This window comes from Phocoena sinus, chromosome 12, assembly GCF_008692025.1.
Source record: "Phocoena sinus isolate mPhoSin1 chromosome 12, mPhoSin1.pri, whole genome shotgun sequence".
Classification (NCBI taxonomy): Eukaryota; Metazoa; Chordata; class Mammalia; order Artiodactyla; family Phocoenidae; genus Phocoena; species Phocoena sinus.
In genome coordinates, this window is record NC_045774.1 from 71,938,408 (window position 1) to 71,959,640 (window position 21,233).

General features: G+C 42.2%; 1 pseudogene; it reads right to left on the minus strand.

Moving 5' to 3' along the window:
- LOC116763322 overlaps positions 1 to 20,800 on the minus strand; it is an 83,154-nt pseudogene extending 62,354 nt beyond the window's left edge.
- Between the last annotated feature and the right edge of the window lie 433 nt (positions 20,801 to 21,233).

Here is a 21,233-nt window from a genome sequence, read left to right on the forward strand (position 1 = left end):
ATGTCCATGCCACTCTCTCACTTCGTCCCAGCTTACCCTTCCCCCTCCCCGTGTCCTCGAGTCCTTTCTCTATGTCTGTGTCCTTAATCCTGTCCTGCCCCTAGGTTCTTCATGAACTTTTTTTTCCCTTTAGATTCCATGTATCTCTGTTATCATACAGTATTGGTGTTTTCTCTTTCTGACTTACTTCACTGTGTAGGACAGACTCTAAGTCCATCCACCTCACTACAAATAACTCAGTTTTGTTTCTTTTTATGGCTGAGGAATATTTCATTGTATATATATATATATATATATATATATATATATATATATATATGCCAGATCTTCTTTATCCATTCATCTGTCGATGGACACTTAGGTTGCTTCCGTGTCCTGGCTATTGTAAATAGAGTTGCAATGAATATTGTTGTATGCAACTCTCTTAGAATTATGGTTTTCTCACGGTAAATGCCCAGTAGTTGGATTGCTGGGTCGTATGGTACTTCTATTTACAGTTTTTTTTTTTAAAGAACCTCTATACTGTTCTCCCTAGGGGCTATATCACTTTACATTCCCATCAACAGTGCAAGAGCGTTCCCTTTTCTCCAATAAATGCCTCTCCAGCATTTATTGTTTGTAGATTTTTGATGATTGCCTTTCTGACTGTTGGGAGGTGATACCTCGCTGTAGTTTTGATTTGCATTTCTGTAATGATTAGTGACGTTCAGCATCCTTTCATGTGTTTGTTGGCAATCTGTATATCTTCTTTGGAGATATGTCTATTTAGGTCTTCTGCCCATTTTTGGATTGGGTTGTTTGTTTCTGTGATATTGAGCTACACGAGCCGCTTGTAAATTTTAGAGATTAATCCTTTGTCATTTGCTTCATTTGAAAACATTTTCTCCCATTCTGAGGGTTGTCTTTTCGTCTTGTTTATGTTTTCCTTTGCTGTGCAAAAGCTGTGAAGTTTCATTAGGTCCCATTTGTTTATTTTTGTTTTTATTTCCTCTTCTCTAGGAGGTGGATCAAAAAGGATCTTGCTGTGATTTATGTCATAGAGTGTTCTGCCTATGTTTTCCTCTCAGAGTTTTATAGTGTCTGGTCTTACATTCAGATCTCTAATCCATTTTGAGTTTATTTTTGTGTATGGTGTTATGGCGTGTTCTAATTTCATTCTTTTACGTGTAGTTGTTCAGTTTTCCCAGCACCGCTTACTGAAGAGATTGTCTTTTCTCCGTTGTATATCCTTGCCTCCATTGTCATAGATGAGTTAGCCATAGGTACGTAGGTTTATCTCTGGGCTTTCTATCCTGTTCCATTGATCTATATTTCTGTTTTTGTGCCAGTATCATATAGTCTTGATTACTGTAGCTTTGTAGTGTAGTCTGAAGTCAGGAAGTCTGATTCCTCCAGCTCTTTTAATTTCCCTCAAGACTGCTAATTTCCCTCAAGATAGCCAATATTCGGGGTCTTTTGTGTCTCCATACAAATTTTAAGATTTTTTTCCTTCTAGTTCTGTAGAAAATGCCACTGGTAATTTGATAGGGATTGCAGTGAATCTGTAGATTGCTTTCGGTAGTATAGTCATTTTCACAATATTGGTTCTTCTAATCCACGAACGTGGTTTATACCTCCATCTGTTTATATCATCTTTGATTTCTTTCGGCAGTGTCTTATAGTTTTCTGAGTACAGGTCTTTTACCTCCTTAGGTAGGTTCATTCTTACGTATTTTATTCTTTTTGTTGCCATGGTGAATGGGATTGTTTCCTTAATGTCTCTTTCGGACCTTTCATTGTTAGTGTATAGGAATCCAAGAGATTTCTGTGCATTAATCTTGTATCCTGAAACTTTACCAAATTCATTGATTAGCTCTTGTAGTTTTCTGGTGGCATCTCTAGGATTCACTATGTGTAGTGATGTGCCATTTGCAAGCAGTGACAATTTTACTTCTTCTTTTCCCATTTGTATTCCTTTTATTTCTTTTTCTTCTCTGACTGCTCTGTCTAGAACTTCCTAAACTATGTTGAGTAATAGTGGTGAGAGTGTACATCCTTGTCTTGTTCCTGATCTTAGAGGAAATGCTTTTAGTTTTTCACCATTGAGAATGACGTTTGCTGTGGGTTTGTCGTATACGGTCTTTATTATGTTGAGATAGATTCCCTCTATGCCCACTTTTTGGAGACTGTTTATCATAAATGGGTGTTGAATTTTGTCAAAAGATTTTCCTGCATGTATTGGGATGATCATATTTTTATTCTACAATTTGTTAATGTGGTGTATCACATTGATTGATTTGTGTATATTGAAGAATCCTTGCATGCCTGGGATAAACCCCACCTGATCATGGTGTATGAGCCTTTCAATGTGTTGTTCAATTCTGTTTCTTAGTATTTTGTTGAGGATTTTCACATGTATATTCATCAGTGATATTGGTCTCTACTTTTGTTTTTCTGTAGTATCTTTGTCTGGTTTTGGTATCAGGGTGATGGTGGCCTCATAGAATGAGTTTGGGAGTGTTCCTTCCGCTGAATATTTCTGAAGAGTTTGAGAAGGTTGGGTGTTAGCTCTTGTCTAAATGTTTCATAGAATTCACTTCCGATGCCATCTGGTTCTGGACTTTTGTTTGTTGCAAGGTTTTTAATCACAGTTTCAATTTCATTACTTGTGATTGGTCTGTTCATAGTTTCTATTTCTTTCTGGTTCAGTCTTGGAAGGTTATACCTTTCTAAGAATTTGTCCATTTTATTGGCATAGAGTTGCTTGTAGTAGTCCCTTTGGATGCTTTGTATTTCTGTGGTGTCTGTTAGAACTTCTCCTTTTTCATTTCTCATTTTATTGATTTGAGTCCTCTCCCTCTTTTCCTTGAGTCTGGCTAAAGGTTTATCATTTTTGTTTATCTTCTCAAAGAACCAGCTTTTAATTTTATTGATCTTTGCTATTGCTTTTATTGCATTTATTCCTGCTCTGATCTTTATGATTTCTTTCCTTCTACTGACTTTGGGTTTTGTCCTTCTTTCTCTAGTTCCTTCAGGTGTAAGGTTAGATTGTTTATTTGAGATTTTTTTCTGGTTTCTTGAGGTAGGCTTGTATTGCTATAAACTTCCCTCTTAGAACTGCTTTTGCTGCATCCCATAGGTTTTGGATCATCGTGTTTTTTTTTTTTTTTTTTTTTTTTACTTTGCACGTCATGAGTGCATTTTATTTTGATCATCGTGTTTTTGTTGTCACTTGTCTCTAGGTAGTTTTCGATTTCCTCTTTGACTTCTTCAATGCTCTCTTGGTTTTTTAGTAACGTATGGTTTAGCCTCCATGTGTTTGCGTTTTTTACGTTTTTTTTTTTTCCCCCTGTAATTCATTTCTAATCTCATAGCATTGTGGTCGGAACAGCTGCTTGATATGATTTCAGTTTTCTTAAATTTACTCAGGCTGTATTTGTGACCCAAGATGTGATCTCTCCCGGAGAATGTTCCGTGTGCCGTTGAGAAGAACGTGTAATGTGCTGTTTTTGGATGGAATGTCCTATAGATATCCGTTAAATCTATCTGGTCTATTGTGTCATTTAAAGCTTGTGTTTCCTTATTAATTTTCTGTCTGGATGATCTCCATTGGTGTGAGTGAGGTCCCCCTCTATTATTGTGGTACTGTCGATTTCCTCTTTTATAGCTGTTAGCAGTTGCCTTACATATTGAGGTGCTCCTATGTTGGGTACGTGTGTATTTATAATTGTTGTATCTTGTTGGATTGATCCCTTGATCATTATGCAGTGTCCTTCCTTGTCTCTTGTAACGTTCTTTATTTTAAAATCTATTTTATCTGATATGAGTATTGCTACTCCAGCTTTCTTTTGATTTTCACTTGCATGGAATATATTTTTCCATCCCCTCGCTTTCAGTCTGTATGTGTCCCTAGGTCTGCAATGGGTCTCTTGTAGACAGCATATATATGGGTCTTGTTCTTGTATCCACTCGGCGAGCCTGTGTCTTTTGGCTGGAGCATTCAATCCATTCACGTTTAAGGTAATTATCGATATGTATGTTCCTACTAGTATTTTCTTAATTGTTATGGGTTTGTCTTGGTGGGTCCTTTCCTTCTCTTGTGTTTCCCACTTAGAGAAGTTCCTTTAGCATTTGTTGTAGAGCTGCTTTCGTGGTGCTGAATTCTCTTAGCTTTGGCTTGTCTGTAAAGCTTTTGATTTCTCCGACAAATCTGAGTGAGATGCTTGCTGGGGGGAGTACTCTTGGTGGTAGGTTCTTCCCTTTCATCAGTTTAACTTTATCATGCCACTCCCTTCTGGCTTGTAGATTTTCTGCTGAGAAACCAGCTGTTAACCTTATGGGAGTTCCGTTGTATGTTATTTGTCATTTTTTCCTTGTTGCTTTCAATAATTTTTCTTTGTCTTTAATTTTTGTCAATTTGATTACTTTGTGTCTCGGCATTTTTCTCCTTTGGTTTATCCTGCGTGGGACTCTGCGCTTCGTCGACGTCGGTGGCTATTTCTTTTCCCATGCTAGGGAAGTTTTCGACTATAATCACTTCAAATATTTTCTCGGGCCCTCTCTCTGTCTCTTCTCCATCTGGGACCCTTGTAATGCGAATGTTGCTGCATTTAATATTGTCCCAGAGGTCTCTTAGGGTGTCTTCATTTATTTTCATTCTTTCCCTTTATTCTGTTCCACGGCAGTGATTTCCACCTTTCTGTCTTCCGGGTCACTTATCTGTTCTTCTGTCACAGTTATTCTGCTACTGATTCCTTTTAGTGTATTTTTCATTTCAGTTATTGTATTGTTCATCTCTGTTTGTTCTTTAAATCTCCTAGGTGTTTGTTCCTTAATTCTTCTAGGTCTTTGTTAAGCATTTCTTGCATCTTCTCGATCTTTGCGTCCACTCTTTTTCCACCGTCTTGGATCATCTTCACTATCATTATTCCGAATTCTTTTACTGGAAGGTTGCCTATCTCCACCTCATTTCGTTGTTTTTCTGGGGATTTTTTATCTTGTTCCTTGATGTGGTATAAAGTCCTCTGCCTTTTCATTTTCTCTCTTTCAGTGAATGTGGTTTTCCTTCCCCAGGCTGCAGAATTGTAGTTCTTCTTGCTTCTGCCGTCTGCTCTCCGGTGATTGAGTCTATCTTAGAGGCTTGTGCAAGCTTCCTTATGGGAGAGACTGGTGGTGGGTAGAGCTGGGTGTTGCTGTGGTGGGCCGAGCTTTAACCTGCTTGTCTATGAATTAAATAAAGGTTTAATAAAAAGTTTAATCTGCGTGTCTGCTGATGCATGGGGCTGGGTTCCCTCCCTGTTAGTTGTTTGGCCTGAGGCGACACATCATTGGAGTCTACCTTGCTCTTGGTGGGGCTAATGGCTGACTCTGGGGGCCTCACGCCAAGGAGTATTTCCCAGAACGTCTGCTGCCAGTGTCGTTGTCCCCATGGTGAGCCACAGCCACTCCCCACCACTGCAGGCGACCCTCTAAAACTAGCAGGTAGGTAGGGCCATTCGCCTACGGGGAGACTGCTCTTTCCCCTGGGTCCTGATGTGCACGCTACTTTGTGTGTGCCCTCCAAGAGTGGAATCTCTGTTGAGACTCTGAGTCTCTGAGTGCAGTTGAGACTCTGAGACTCGGAGTGGTGTCGCACAGACTCTGGGTCCTGTGAAGCTTTGATGCTTTGTGGTTCTAGAAATCCTATAGGAGACGGCCCACAGCAGGTGAAGCTAATGCTGTCGGTAGAGGTGGTGAAGCCAAAGATCTGCAGTTCCGACTAGAGGTGCTGATGTACATACAGGACAAAATCATCTCGTGTGAATATAGTTCAGGCACGTTTAAGATGAATGCAGTCATGTTAATGCCTAACATATTCTATCTTGTGCCTCTCCTCAGGGACCCACTCCTCAGTTCCTGAGGCACCTGTGAGTCATGTACAAGGGAATGGAGAGTGGGCTCTGTCCAGTCTGAGCCTTGAGTTACCCTGTGTGTATCTTAGGATACTTTGTATTTCTGTGGTGGCTGTTGTGGCATCATCTCTTTCATTTCGATTCATTTGGGCCCTCTCTTTTTAAAAAAACATACTACTGTTGTCTTTTGTTATTCACAGAAGTTTAATAGTGTTTGATCCACTGCCCTTACTCTATGTATACTTTTTGCAGTGAGATTTTTACTTTTGGTTGTTTTCTTGTTACTATCGATAATTAGTGAGACTTCTTTTAAGCTACCTTCGACATTGCTTATAAAGCTGCTTTATTAGTGATGACAGAGCTTTAATGGAAGTTGTGTTCTGCTTGTAAATTAGAATGCAATGCGCCAGCAAAAATCCCCTTTAGTTTATGTCTCATTACTTGTTGTTCTCTTTTTAATTTAATTTTTATGTTTTATCGGAGCAAATTTGATTCAGATGTTTTCTTTGTTCTCGGTGTGCAAGATGTGGTTCTTTTACACAGCTACATGTGTCTATAATTCTTCAGATGATTTTCTCATGTAGGTTATGACACAATGTTGAGTAGTCTTCTCTTGGTATTCCGTAGGTCTTTGGTGATTATCTATTTCACATGTGTTTCTCTATCTCTGTTAACCCCAATATCGTAATGTATCCGATCCTCACACCTTTCCATTTGGTGAACCATATCTTTGTTTAATGAACCTGTGATTGCCTTTCTCTGTGGAAATATCTTCATTGGTATCAATTTTTAGCTAACCCCTGTATGTGATATTACAGAGTATGTGTCTTCTGCTGTCTGACTTAGTACAATTTGCCTGATTACCTCTAGAATCATCTACAGTGCTGCAAATGGCATTGTTTCCTTTTTTTCCCTAGCTAATATTCCATCTGTACATGTACCAGTTCTTCTTTGTCCACTCACGTCTTGATGGACTTTTGGGTTGCCTCCATGTCTTGGCTATTGTAATACTGCTTTACTGCACATTTGCCTGCCTGTGTCTTGCCAATTCTGTCTTCTTATGTTATAGGCCCAGGAGTGGGCCTCCTGTATCATATGGCATCTCAGGGTTTACCTTTTAATTGCACCACGATTCTGTTCTCATTAGTGGCTCTTTCCAGGTTACATCCCACTTAAAGTTGAGGGTATGCATTTCTCCACAACAGCTTCAGCATTTATTGTTTGTAGTTTTCTTGCTGATGGATATTCTGACTGGTGTGAGCTCATACCTCTTTGTGGTTGAGTTTGCATGTGAGTCATAATCCGTTGAAATTGAGCTTTAAGGCATGTCCTTTTTAGTTTTCAAACTGTGATTACAGCTTATTTCTTCAAAGTGTTTTCTTAAAGTGTGTGTCACATCTTGAAATCTATTGGCCATTACTCCCCTCAAGACATTTTGAGGGGAGGTTTCATTTACAGCCCCGCAGTACTTGTTCACATGAAGTGACCATTAGCACAGGCTTTAAAGCTGCTTTTGCAGGTAACGGCCAGAGCGTGGCAGCCGTTCTTCGCTCCTCGCGCTGGTACTAGGGAAACAGACCTTCCAGCCAGTGGTCTTCCTCGGTTATATATTAGAGTGAAATGTGCCCGGACAAACCCCCCAAAACTGATATCTCCTTACTTTTGTTTGTTTGTTAAAATTTAACTTACATTTTTATTGGAGTAATATTCCATTGTGTATATGGACCACTTCTTGGTGCATTCCTCTGTTGATGGACATTTTCGTTGCTTCCAAGTGTTGGCTATATTAAATACTGCTGGAGTGCAAGATTGCCAGCCTGTGACTTTCTGATTCTCAGGTGCTAGGCTCAGCAGTGGGTGTGCCTGATTGACTAGTAGCTCAATGTTTACCTTTTCAAAGCACCTCCATTGTGTTTTCATTAGTGGCTCTTGCCTCGTCCCCCTTAGAAGCGAGGGTACGAATTTCTCCACAGTCCCTTCGGCATTTATAGTTTGCAGCATTTTTGCTAATGGCCATTCTGAGTGCTGCGACCTGATAGGTTTTTGTAATTTGGGTTTGCGTGTCTTTAAAAATTCCTAAAATTCATCATTTTCCATGCCTTTTTCTTTTCTGTTAAAAATAAAGTGCGAGTACAATATATCTCTTGAAATTGTCTTCTTGGAAGGTTGCCCTCTTTTGAATTTTTGGCCAATATTCGAGCCCAGGATTGTTTTGGAGGGCAGGTGTCATTACAGAGCTGCAAGTTTGGTGAATATTTAGTGACCATTAGCACTGGCTTTAAAGCTGCTGTTGTGGGAAACGGCCACAAGGCGGCAGCATTTCTCCATTCCCAAATCTGAGTAATAGGGCAGCAGAGCCTTTCTGGAAGTCTTGTTCCTAGGTTTTAAGTTAGAATGGAATGTGCCAGGAGGAACGCCCATACGTTTATATCTCATTACTTCTTCTTGGCTGTTAAAATTTATTTAATCGAGGAAATGATTAGATAGTGTTTGTCCAGGTGTGCACAATCGGGTTCATTTGTACCATATATATGTCTGCGCGTGTTCAGCTCCTCTTCTGACGTAAAATATTACAGAGTGTTCCGTAGAGCTCCCTTGCTATATGGTCCGTCTTTTTGATATATGTTTATAATATGTATCTGTATACGTACGGTAAAGCTAATCTTAATTTATCCATTCCGCCCACCTTTCCTTTTAGATAAGCATACTGAATTTCTAAGTCTGTGAGTGTCTTTCTCTGTGGAAATATGTTCATTTGTGTTAGTTATTAGGTAACGCTTGTAAGTGATATCGTAGGATATAGGTCTTTTGCTTTCTGACTTACCTCATGTTCTGTGATTATCTCCAAGCTTATATATGGTGCCTCAAATAGCAGTGTTTCATTGTTTTCCATGGCTCATATTCTATTGTGTACGTGGACCACATCTTCTTTATCCATACATCGGTCGATGGACATTTTGGTGGCTTCACTGCCTTCGGTATTGTGAATAAGGCTGCAGTGCAGCATTTGCAGCCCAGGTCTTCTCGAATCTGGTCTTCTCAGGTGAGAGACCCAGTGGTGTGACTGCTGGATTGAATGGTACCTCAAGTTTTACTTTTAATCGCAGCTCCTTTCTGTTCTCATTATTGGCTCTTACCACTTTCCGCCTCACCAGCAGCTAGAGGGTACACAGTTCTCTAACACCCCTTCAGAAGTTATTGTTTGTAGACATTTTGCTGATGGTCAGTCGACTGGTGTGAGTTGAACCCTTTCTGTAGATTAGAGTTGCGTGAGTCTAATACTTCCTGAGGTTGTGCTTTTACCCACTTTCCTTTTTCTTTTTTTAAAAAGAGAGCGAGTCAAACTTACCTCTTCGTACTATCGTCCTGAAAAATTTGCCAGGTTTGAATTTTATTGTCCATTCCCTGCCTCGGCACAGTTGTTTAGGGCAGGTGTCCTTCACAGCCCTGAATCCTTGTGAATGTTAAGAGACCATTAGCTGTGGGCCTAAAGCCGCTCTTCAGGAAAACGCCCACAAGGTGGCAGAATTTCTACGTTTCCAGCTCTGGGTTTTTGGGCAGCAGAGCCTTCCTGGAAATCGTGTTAGTAGGCTGCAAATTAGAGTGGAATGTGGCAGGGCACATCCCCGAGAGCTTATATCTCCTTAATTCTTGTTTGTTTTTTGAAGTTATGTTTTATTAATTATCAGAAGAAATTTGATAAAAATCTTTTGTTTCTCCTAGGTGTACAGAATCTGGTTCATTATACCAATGTATCTGTCTATTTATCTTTGCATTCTTTACCATGTAGGTTATTAGAGTGTTGAGTGCACCTCTCTTGGTATTCCATAGGTATTTTGTGATTATATATTTCATGTGTCTTAGTACGTGTCTGTTAACCCCCATATCCTAATTCACACATTCCTTACGCTTTTCCATTTGGTTAAACATAATTTCTTTTTTCGTAATCTATGCTTTTCCTTCTCTTGGAAATAAGTTCAAGAGTATCGAATTTTAGGTAACACCTATAAGTGATGTCATAGGATACCTGTCTTTCACTTTCTTTCTTACTTCAAGTTGGGTGATTATCTCTAGGTCCTTATATGGTGGTGCAAAGGACAGTGTTTCATAGATTTCCATGGCTAATATTCCATTGTTTTCATGGACCACTTCCTCTTTGTGCATTTGTCTGTTGATGGACAATTTGGTTTCTTCCAACATGTTAAATGTTCCTGCAGTGCAGGATTGCCAGCCTGTGTCTTTTCCATTCTGCTCTGCTCAGGTGATAGGCGCATCAAAGGACCTACGAGATCCCATGGTAGCTCGAGTTTTACCCTTGAACGCACCTCCATTATGTTCTCACTACAGCCTGTTAGCAGTTTATATCCCCCCAGCAGCTAGAAGGTACACAGTTCTCGGAAACCCCTTCAGCATTTATTCTTTGTAGACTTTTTGCTGAAGAACATTCTGACGGCTGTGAGGTGACCATTTCTGTAATTAGATTTGCGTGGCTTTGTTAATTGCCGATGTTGCGCATTTTTAATTCCCTTTTATTTTAAAGAGAAAAAAAAGAAGAGAGAAAATTTGCGTAAAATATGCCTCTTGGAACTGCCTGTTTGAAATGTTGACGTCTTTTGAATTTTCTGGTCGATTTACCTACCGCCCCGGGATTTTTTTTCTTTTCTTTTCTTTTTTCTTTGGATGGCAGGTGTCATTTACGGGCCTGCAATTATTTTGAATATTAAGTGACCATTACCGCTGTTGTGTGAGACGACCAGAAGGCGGCAGCACTTCTCCTTACCAAATCTGCTTACTAGGGCAACAGAACCATAATGGAAGTTGTGTGGTAGGTTGTAAATTAGAACGGAATGTGCCAGGAGAAGCCCCTTAAGATTATGTCTCATTACTTCTTGTTCGTTTCTTTAATTTAATTTTTATTCTTTATCACAGCAAATTAGATTACAATGTTTGGTTTGTTGTAGGTGTGCAAGATGTGGTTCTTTTACACATATACATATATGTATTCTTCTTCAGATCCTTTTCCCATGTAGGTTATGACACAAGGTTGAGTAGTCTTCTCTTGGTATGCCGTAGGATTTTGGTGATTATATATTTCACGTGTGTTTGTATATTTGTATACCTCTGTTAACCCCAGTATCGTAATGTATCCGATCCTCACACCTTTCCGTTTGGTGAACCATACGTTGGTTTAATGAATCTGTGATTGCCTTTCTCTCTGGAAATATCTTCATTGGTATCAATGTTTAGGTAACACCCATAAGTGGTATGATAGGATATGTGTCTTTCACTTTCTTATTTACTACCAGTTCGTTGCATGATTACCTCTAGATTCCTCCATGGTCCTGCAAATGGCATTGTTTCATTTTCTTTCCTTGGCTAATATTCCATCTGTGCATGTAGCAGGTTTCTCTTTGTCCACTCATCTCTCGATGGACGTTTTGGGTGCGTCCATGTCTTGGCTATTGTAATACTTCTACGGTGCAGATTTGCCTGCCTGTGTCTTTCCAATTCTGTCTTCTTAGGATATAGTCCGAGAAGTGGGCCTGCTGGATCATATGGTAGTTCAAAGTTTACCTTTTAAAGGCACCTCCATTCTGTTCCCATTAGTGGCTCTTACCAGGTTACGGCCCACTTCAAATGGAAGGTATGCATTTCTCCAAAACGTCTTCAGCATTGATCGTTTGTAGGTTTTTTTTTTTTTTGGCTGATGGTTATTCTGAGTGGTGTGAGCTGACACTTCTTTGTGGTTGGATATGCCTGTGTCTCATACTCCCTTGAAATTGAGCTTTCAGGCATGTCCTTTGAGTTTTCAAGCTGTTATTGCGGCTGAATTCTTCAAATTGTTTTCTTGAAGTATGTGCCACATTTTGAAACTTTCTGGCCTTTACCTACATCAAGACATTTGAAGGGCAGGTTTCATTTGCAGCCCTGCAGTACTTGTGCATATGATGTGCCCATTAGCACAGATTTCAAAGCTGCTGTTGCAGGTATCGGCCAGAGGATGGCAGCATTTCTACGTTCCCCACTCTGGTACTGGGGGAAACAGACCTTCGTGCCACTGGTGTTCCTCAGTTATAAATTAGAGTGGAATGTGCCCGGATAAACCCACCAAAGCTGATGTCTCCTTATTTTGTTTGTTTTTGGAATTTAATTTATATATTTTATTGGAGTAATATTCCATTCTGTACATGGACCACTTCTTCTTTGTGCACTCCTCTGTGGATGGACATTTTCGTTGCTTCCAAGTGTTGCCTGTGGTAAATATTGCTGGAGTGCAGTATTGCCAGCCTGTGACTTTTGATTCTCATTTTCTCAGATGATAGGCCCAACGGTGGGTATGATTCATTGACTGATAACTCAGTGTTTACCTTTTCAAAGCACCTGCATTGTGTTTTCATTAGTGGCTCTTACCGCGTCCCAATCAACACCGAGGGTACGCATTTTCCCACAACCCCTTCAGCATTTATTGTTTTTAGAAGGTTTGCTCATGGCCATTCTGACTGGTGTGAGCTGATAGGCTTTTGTTATTTGGATGTGCGTGTCTTTAATAATTCCTAATATTCAGCATTTTCCCACACCTTTCTCTTTTATTTAGAGAAAAAAATTGTGAGTACAATATACCTCTTGAAATCGTCTTCTTGGAAGGTTGCCCTCTTTTGAATTTTGTGGTCGATTTCCGACCCCAGGAATTTTTTTTTTGAGGGCAGGTGTCATTTACAGGCCTGCAAGGAGTGTGAATATTTGGTGACCACTAATTAGCCCTGGGTTTAAAGCTGCTGTTGTGGGAAACGGCCACAAGGCGGCAGCTTTTCTCCATTGCCAAATCTGAGTAATAGGGCAGCAGAGCCTTTCTGTAAGTAGTGTTCCCAGGTTGTAAATTAGAAAGGAATGTGCCAGGGAAAAGCCCCTGAAGTTTATGTTTCATTACTTCTTGTTCATTAATTTAACTGTTTTCATCGGGGCAATGATTAGAATAGAGTTTGTCTTAGGTGTACACAATCTGGTTCATTAGTACATCATATGTATCTATTCACGTACAGATCCTTTTCCCATGTAAAGGATTACAGAGTGTTCTGTACACCTCCCTTGCCGTGTGCTCGGGCTTTTTGATATATGTACTTAATCTGTATTTGTACAGGTATGGTAAACCTAATCTTAATTTATCCATTGCCACCACCTTTCCTTTTAGACAAGCATATCTTTTTTCTAAGTCTGTGTGTGTCTTTCTCTGTGGAAATATGTCCATTTTTTTCAGTTGTGAGTTAACACTCATAAGTGATATCATAGGATATATGTCTTTTGCTTTCCAGCTTACCTCATGTTCTGTGATTGATTATCTCTAGGCTCATCTATGGTACCTCAAAGAGCAGTGTTTCATTGTTTTCCATGGCTAATATTCCATTGTGTACGTGGACCACTTCTTCTTTATCCATCCGTCTGTTGATGGACATTTATGTTGCTTCTGTGTCTTGGCTATTGTGAATAAGGCTGCAGTGCAGCTCTTGCAGCGTCTGTCTTCTGGATTCTGGTCTTCTCGGGTGTGAGGCCCAGCGGAGGGCCTGCTGCATCGAATGGTAGCTCAATTTTTACTTTTAAACGCAGCTCCTTTGTGTTCTCATTATTGGCTCTTACCACTTTCCATCTCACCAGCAGCCGGAGGGTACAGAGTTCTCAAAAAGCACTTCAGCATTTATTGTTTGCAGACTTTTTGTTGATGGTCAGTCGACCTGTGTGAGTTGAAACCTTTTTGCAGATTACATTTGCATGAGTGTAATAATTCCTGAGGTTGAGCTTTTATCCATTTTCCTCTTTTTTAAAAGACAGTGAGTAAAACTTACATCTTCATAGTACCTTCTTGAAAATTTTTCCTGTTTTGAATTTTGTTGGCCATTCCCTACCTCAGGACAGTTTTTGAGGGCAGGTGTTGTTTACAGCCCTGAGTCCTTGTGAATGTTCAGTGACCATTAGCTGTGGGTTTAAAGCCACTCTTGCGGGAAACGACCACGAGGCGGCAGCGTTTCTACATTTCCAACTCTAGGTTTTGGGGCAACAGAGCCTTCCTGGAAATAGTGTTAGTAGGCTACGAATTAGAGTGGAATGTGTCAGGGCACACCCCCAAGAGCTTATATCTCCTTACCTCTTGTTTGTTTTTTAAATTTAATATTTATTATCAGAGCAAATTTGATAAAAATGTCGTGTTTGTTCTAGTTGTACAGAATCTGGTTCATTACATCTATGCGTCTATCTATTCATCTTTGGTTCCTTTCCCGTGTAGGTTATTACAGAGTGATGAGCTCAGTTTTTAACTTTAAACGCACCGCCGTTCTCTTCTCACTACTGGCTGTTGTTCCCAGTTCACGTCCCAGCAGCAGCTAGAGGGTACACAGTTCCTAAAACCATTTCAGCATTCGTGTTTTGTAGCCAATTTTGCTGGTGATCATTCTGACGGTGGTAAGGTGAACGTGTTTGTAGATTGCGTTTTCCTGGCTATATTAGTTCCTGATATTGAGCATTATTCCATGCATTTTTTAAAACAAAATAAAAAGAAAGAAAAGACAAAATGTGTGCAAAATATGCCTCTTGACATTGTCTTTTTGATATGTTGATGTCTTTTGAATTTTCTCGTCGATTTACGACCCCAGAAATTTTTTGAGGCCTGGTGTCCTTTACAGTCCTGCACATATTTTGAATATTAAGTGACCGTTAGCTCTTGGTTTAAAGCTGCTGTTGTGTGAAACAGCCACAAGGCGGCAGCATTTCTCCTTTACCAAATCTGGTTACCAGGGCAGCAGAGCCTTAATGGAAGTCCTGTTCTAAGTTGAAAATTAGAATGGAATGTGCCAGGGAAAATTCCTTTAAGTTCATGTCTCATTATTTCTTGTTCATATTTTTAATTTAATTTTTATTTTGTATTGCAGCAAATTTGATTACAATGTTTGTTTGTTTGTTTTTGTTCTAGGTGTGCAAGATGTGGCTCTTTCACACATATACATATGTCTATTCTTCTTCGGATCCTCTTCCCAGGTAGGTTATGACACAATGTTGTGTAGTCTTCTCTTGGTATGCTGTAGGTCTTTGGTGATTATATATTTCGCATGCGTTTGTATATCTCTGTTAACCCCAATATCGTAATGTATCCGATCCTCACGCCTTTCGATTTGGGGAACCATAAGTTTGCTTAACGAATCTGTGATTGCCTTTCTCTGTGGAGATATCTTCACTGGTATCAATGTTTAGGTAACACCTATAAGTGATACACGTTAGGTGTCTTTTGCTTTCTCACTTACTACAAGTTGCATGATTACCTCTAGGCTCATCTATGGTGCTGCGAGTGGCATTGTTTCATTTTCTCCCGAGCTAATATTCCATCTCCACGTGTAGCAGTTCTTCTTTGTCCGCCCATCTGTTGATGGACTTTTGGTTGTTTCCGTGTCTTGGCTATTGTAATACTGCTGCAGTGCAGATTTGCCTGCCTGTGCCTTTCCGATTCTGTCTTCTTAGGTTATAGGCCCAGGAGTGGGCCTGCTGGATCATATAGTAGCTCAATGTTTACCTTTTAAAGGCACCTCCATCCTGTCCCCATTAGCGGCTCTTAGCAGGTTATGTCCCACTTCAAATTAAGGGTATGCATTTCTCCACAACCTCTTCAGCATTGATCGTTTGTAGTTTCTTTCCTGATGGTTATTCTCAATGGTGAGAACTGATACCTCTGTGTGGTTGGATTTGCATGTGTCTCATAATCCCTTGAAATTGAGCTTTCAGGCGTGTCCTTTTATTGTTCAAACTGTTATGACAGCTTAGTTCTTCAAATGGTTTTCTTGAAATATGTGCCACATTTTGAAATATTGTGGCCTTCACCTCCCTCAAGGCATGATGAGGGCAGGTTTCCTTTACAACCCTGCAGTACTTGTTCAAATGAAGTGACAACTGGCATAGGTTTTACAGCTGGTTTTGCAGGTAACGGACAGAGGGTGGCAGCATTTCATAATTCTATGAAATGTAATTGAACCCACAATATATATTTTTTTCTTTTAAATTTCCATTGTTACGTTTCGTGTGTGTGTGTGTGTGTGTGTGTGTGTGTGTGTGTGTGTGTGTGTGTGTGTGGTACGCAGGCGTCTCACTGTTGTGGCGTCTCCCGTTGCGGAGTACAGGCTCCGGATGTGCGGGCCCAGCGGCCGTGGCTGACGGGCCTAGCTGCTCCGCGGCGTGAGGGATCCTCCCGCACCGCGGCACGAACCCGTGTCCCCTGCGTCGGCAGGCGGACTGTCAGCCACTGCGCCACCGGGGAAGCCCCGTGGTTACTTTTTTAAAGTGCAATTATAATTCAAGTTCTTTGTAAAAAGTGAAATTTAAAAAGATGAAAGATGAAATTTAAAAAGATAATATTTTACCACTTGCCATCCTTTCCCATTTACTGAAACGACCAGCATAATGTGTAGATTTCTCATTTTATCCAGGTTTTCTATACATCTGGAATACCATGCTTCTCACTGTAGAAAAACAGATTTAGCTCTCACACGTTTTATAGGCTACATAACAGTCCATAGAACAGAAGTACCAACTATTTCAGACTTGGCTTTTTGAGGGACACTCAGGTTACGTTCTGTTTTATTTTGTTGTTCTCTTTTGTCGGGGGTGGGTAGGAGTTTATTAATTGATTTATTTTTTATTGCTGTGTTGGGTCTGAGTTTCTGTGCGAGGGCTTTCTCTAGTTGTGGCAAGCGGGGGGCCACTCTTCAGCTCAGCGCATGGGCCTCTCACTATCGTGGCCTCTCTTGTTCCAGATGCGTGGGCTCAGTGGTTGTGGCTTAATCGCCTAGTTGCTCCACGGCATGTGGGATCCTCCCAGGGCAGGGCTTGAACCTGTGTCCCCTGCGTTAGCAGGCAGATTCTCAACCACTGCACCACCAGGGAAGCCCCCTATTTTGTTGTTCTGCTGATTTGTTTTAACCCAAGAAAATATTTTTTTAAACACAAAATTAAGCTGGGGTAAGGATTAGGGTTTAGGGTAAGGGTTAGGATACGGGTTAGGATTATTGTACGGTTTAGAGTATGGTTCAGGGTTAGGGTTAGGGTTATGGTATGGGTTAGTGTTAGGGTACAGTTTAGGGTATGGCTATGGTTTAGTGTTAGGGTACGGGTTAGGGTATGGCTTGGTGTTAGGGTATGGCTTAGGATTACGGTATGGTTTATGTTCAGGGTTAACGTTAGGTTTAGTGTACGGGTTAGCCTTTGGTACGGGTTAGGGTTAGGTATAGTGTTAAGGGACGGGTACAGGATAGGGAACGACAATGGGTTAGGGTTAGGGTACGTGTTAGGGTAAGGTTTAGTGTTAGTGTACGGGTTAGGATTAGGGTAAGGGTTCAGATAAAATTTAGGCTTAGGGAATGGGTATGGTTTAGGGTACAGGTTAGGGTACATGTTAGGGTATGGGTTCGTGTTAGTCTATGGGTTAGGAATAGGGTATGGGTTACGGCATGGATTAGTCTTAGGGCTTGGGTTAGGGTTTGGGTTAGGGAATGGGTACGGTTTAGGGCATGACAACTGGTTAGGGATAGGGTACGTGTTAGGGTACTGGTTATTGTTAGCATACGGGTTAGGATTAGGGTACGGTTTAGGGTAAGTGTTAGGATCAGGGGACGTGGATGGCATAGGGTACAGGTTAGGGTACTATGACGGTTTAGGGTTAGCGTACGTGTCAGGGTATGTGTTAGTGTTAGTGTGTGGGTTAGCGTTAGGGTACAGGTTAGGGTAAGGCTTCGGGTAAGGTTTAGGGTTATGGTTAGGGAATGGGTACGATATAGGGTACGTGTTAGGGTATGGGTTAGTGTTAGGGAACGGGGACGGTTTAGGGTATGATGACGGCTTAGGGTAAGGCTTAGGGAGCGGGGATGGTTTAGGTTACAGGTTAGGGCACGGCAATGGTTTACGGTTAGCGTAGGTGTCGGGGCACGGGTTAGTGTTAGTGTATGGGTCAGGATCGGGGTACGGGTTCGGGTAAGGTTTGGGTTAGGGTTAGCGTCGGGGAACAGGGACGGTTTAGGGTTAGCGTGTGTGTTAGGGTATGGTTTAGTGCTAGCGTACTGGTTAGGATTAGGGTACTGCTTAGGGTAAGGCCTCGGGTAACTGTTAGGGTTCGTGTTAGGGAACGGGGAAGGTGTAGGGTACAGATTAGGGTACCATAAAGGTTTACTGTTAGTGGACGTGTTAGGGTATGTGTTAGTGTTCGTGTACGGGTGAGGGAACGGGGACGGTTTAGGGTAGAGGTTAGGGTACGACAACATTTAGGGCTAGCGTACGTGTCAGGGTAATGGTTAGTGTTAGCGTTCGGGTTAGGATTAGTGTACGGGTTTGGGTAAAGCTTCGGGTAAGGGTTAGGGTTAGGCTTAGGGTTAGGGGACGGTTTAGGGTAGAGGTTAGGGTGCGACGACGGTTTAGGTTTAGCGTACGTGTCAGGGTACGGGTTAGTGTTGGCGTACGGGTTAGGATTAGGGTACGCATTAGGTTAAGGCTTCGGGTTATGGTTAGGGTCGGGACGGGGCCGGTTTAGGGTACAGGCTAGGGTACGACAATGGTTTAGGGTTAGCGTACGTGTTAGTGTTAGTGTACGGGTTAGGATTAGGGTACCGGTTACGATAAGGCTTTGGGTAAGGTTTAGGTTTAGGATTAGTTTTAGGAATAGGGAACAGGGACGGTTCAGAGTACAGGTTAGGGTATGACAACAGTTTAGGTTTAGTGTACGTGTTAGGGTACGGGTTAGGGTAAGGCTTCGGGTAAGTGTTAGGGTTAGGCTTAGGGTTTGTGTTAGGGATAGGGGATGGTTTAGGGTACAGGTTAGGGTACGACAGTGGTTTAGGGTTAGCGTACGTGGTAGGGTACGTGTTAGTGTATGGGTTAGGATTAGGGTACCGGTTAGGATAAGGCTTTAGGTGAGGTTTAGGGTTAGGTTTAGGATTAGGCAATGGGGATGGTTTAGGGTACAGGTTATAGGGTATGACAGTGGTTCAGGGTGAGCGTACGTGTTAGGGTATGTGTTTGCGTTGGCGTATGGGTTAGGATTACGGTACGGGTTAGTTTTAGGGTATGGGTTAGGGTAAGGCTTCGGGTAAGGGTTAGGTTTAGTGTTACGGTTAGGGAACAGGGACGGTTTAGGGTACAGGTGAGGGTAGGACAATGGTTTAGGGTTAAGGTACTTGTTAGGATATGGGTTAGTGTTAGCGTACGGGTTAGGATTAGGGTATACGTTAGGTTAAGGCTTTGGGTAAGGGTTAGGGTTAGGATTAGAGTCAGGGAACGGGGAGGGTTTAGGGTACAGGTGAGGGTAGGACAATGGTTTAGGGTTAGCGTACATGTTAGTGTTAGTGTACGGGTTAGGATTAGGGTAAGGCTTCGGGTAAGGTTTAGGGTTAGGGTTAGGTTTAGGATTAGGGAACGGGGACGGTTTAGGGTAGAGGTTAGGGTACGACGACGGTTTAGGGCTAGCGTACGTGTTAGGGTAATGGTTAGTGTCAGTGTACGGGTTAGGATTAGTGTACCGGTTACGATAAGGCTTTGGGTAAGGTTTAGGTTTAGGATTAGGGGACGGTTCAATGTACAGGTTAGGGTAAGGCTTCGGGTAAGTGTTAGGGTTAGGCTTAGGGTTTGTGTTAGGGATAGGGGACAGTTTAGGGTACGACAACGGTTTAGGGTTGGCGTACGTGGTAGGGTACGTGTTAGTGTACGGGTTAGGATTAGGGTACCGGTTAGGATAAGGCTTTGGGTGAGGTTTAGGGTTAGGTTTAGGATTAGGCAATGGGGACGGTTTAGGGTACAGGTTAGGGTATGACAACGGTTCAGGGTGAGCGTACGTGTTAGGGTACGGGTTAGTTTTAGTGTATGGGTTAGGATTAGGGTATGGGTTAGGGTAAGGCTTCGGGTTAGGGTTAGGGTACGGCAATGGTTTTGAGTTAGGAGACGGGTTAGGGTAAGGCTTTGGGTAACGGTTAGCATGAGGCTTAGGCTTAGGGTTAGGGAACGGGTACGGTTTAGGTACACGTTAGGGTACGACAACGGTTTAGGTTTAGCGTACGTGTTAGGCTACGAGTTAGTGTTAGCATACGGGTTCGGAATAGGGTATGGGTTAGGGTAAGGCTTCGGGTAAGGGGTAGGGGTAGGCTTAGGGAACGGTTTAGGCTACGGGTTAGGGTACGACAACGGTTTAGTGTTAGCGTATGGGTCAGGATTAGGTTACGGGTTAGGGTAAGGCTTCGGGTAAGGGGTAGGGTTATGGTTAAGGGACGGGGGTGCTTTAGGGTACAGGTGAGGGTACGACGACGGTTTGGGGTTAACGTACTCGTTAGGGTATGGGTTAGTGTTAGCGTACGGGTTAGGATTAGGGTATGCGTTAGGTTAAGGCTTCGGGTAAGTGTTAGGGGACGCTTTAGGGCGAGCGTACGTGTCAGGGGACGGGTTAGTGTTAGCGTACCGGTTAGGGAATGGGGAAGGTTTAGGCTACAGGTTAGCGTACGTATCAGGTTACGGGTAAGGCTTAGGGAACGGGGACGATTTAGGTGACAGGTTAGGGCACGGCAATGGTTTACGGTCAGCGTAGGTGTCGGGGTACGGGTTAGTGTATGGGTCAGGATCGGGGTAAGATTTGGGTCGGGGAACGGGGACGGTTTAGGGTTAGCGTGCGTGTTAGGGTATGGGTTAGTGCTAGCGTACTGGTTAGGATAAGGGTACTGCTTAGGGTAAGGCTTCGGGTAACTGTTAGCGTTCGTGTTAGGGAATGGGGAAGGTGTAGGGTACCGGTTAGGGTAGCCTAAAGGTTTACTGTTAGCGGACGTGTCAGGGGACGGGTTTGGGTAAGGCTTAGGCTTAGGGTTAGGGAACGGGGACGGTTCAGGGTACCGGTTAGGGTACGACGACGGTTTAGGGTGAGCGTACATGTTAGTTACATGTTAGCGTTAGCGTACTGGTTAGACGTAGGGTACGAGTAAGGGTTAGGGTACATATTAGTGTATGGCTTAGTGTTATTGTACAGGTTAGGGAACTTGTCAGGTTTATTTAGAGTACCGCTTAGGGTACCTGTTAACTTACGTGTCAGTGTACGGATCAGGATGAGGGTACGGGTTAGGATTAGGTATAAGATGAGGGAACGGGTACGGCTTAGGGTACGAAAACAGATTACGGTTAGGGTACCGTTAGGCTACGGGTTAGGGTAACGGTTAGGGAATGGGTACGGTCTAAGGTACAGATTAGGGTATGGGTCAGTGTACCGGTTACGACTAGGATACAAGTTAGGGTGAGGGTTAGGTTTAGTGTTAGGGAATGGCTATCGTTTAGGGTTAGGGTTATTATTTTTCTCTTAAGGGTTGGCGT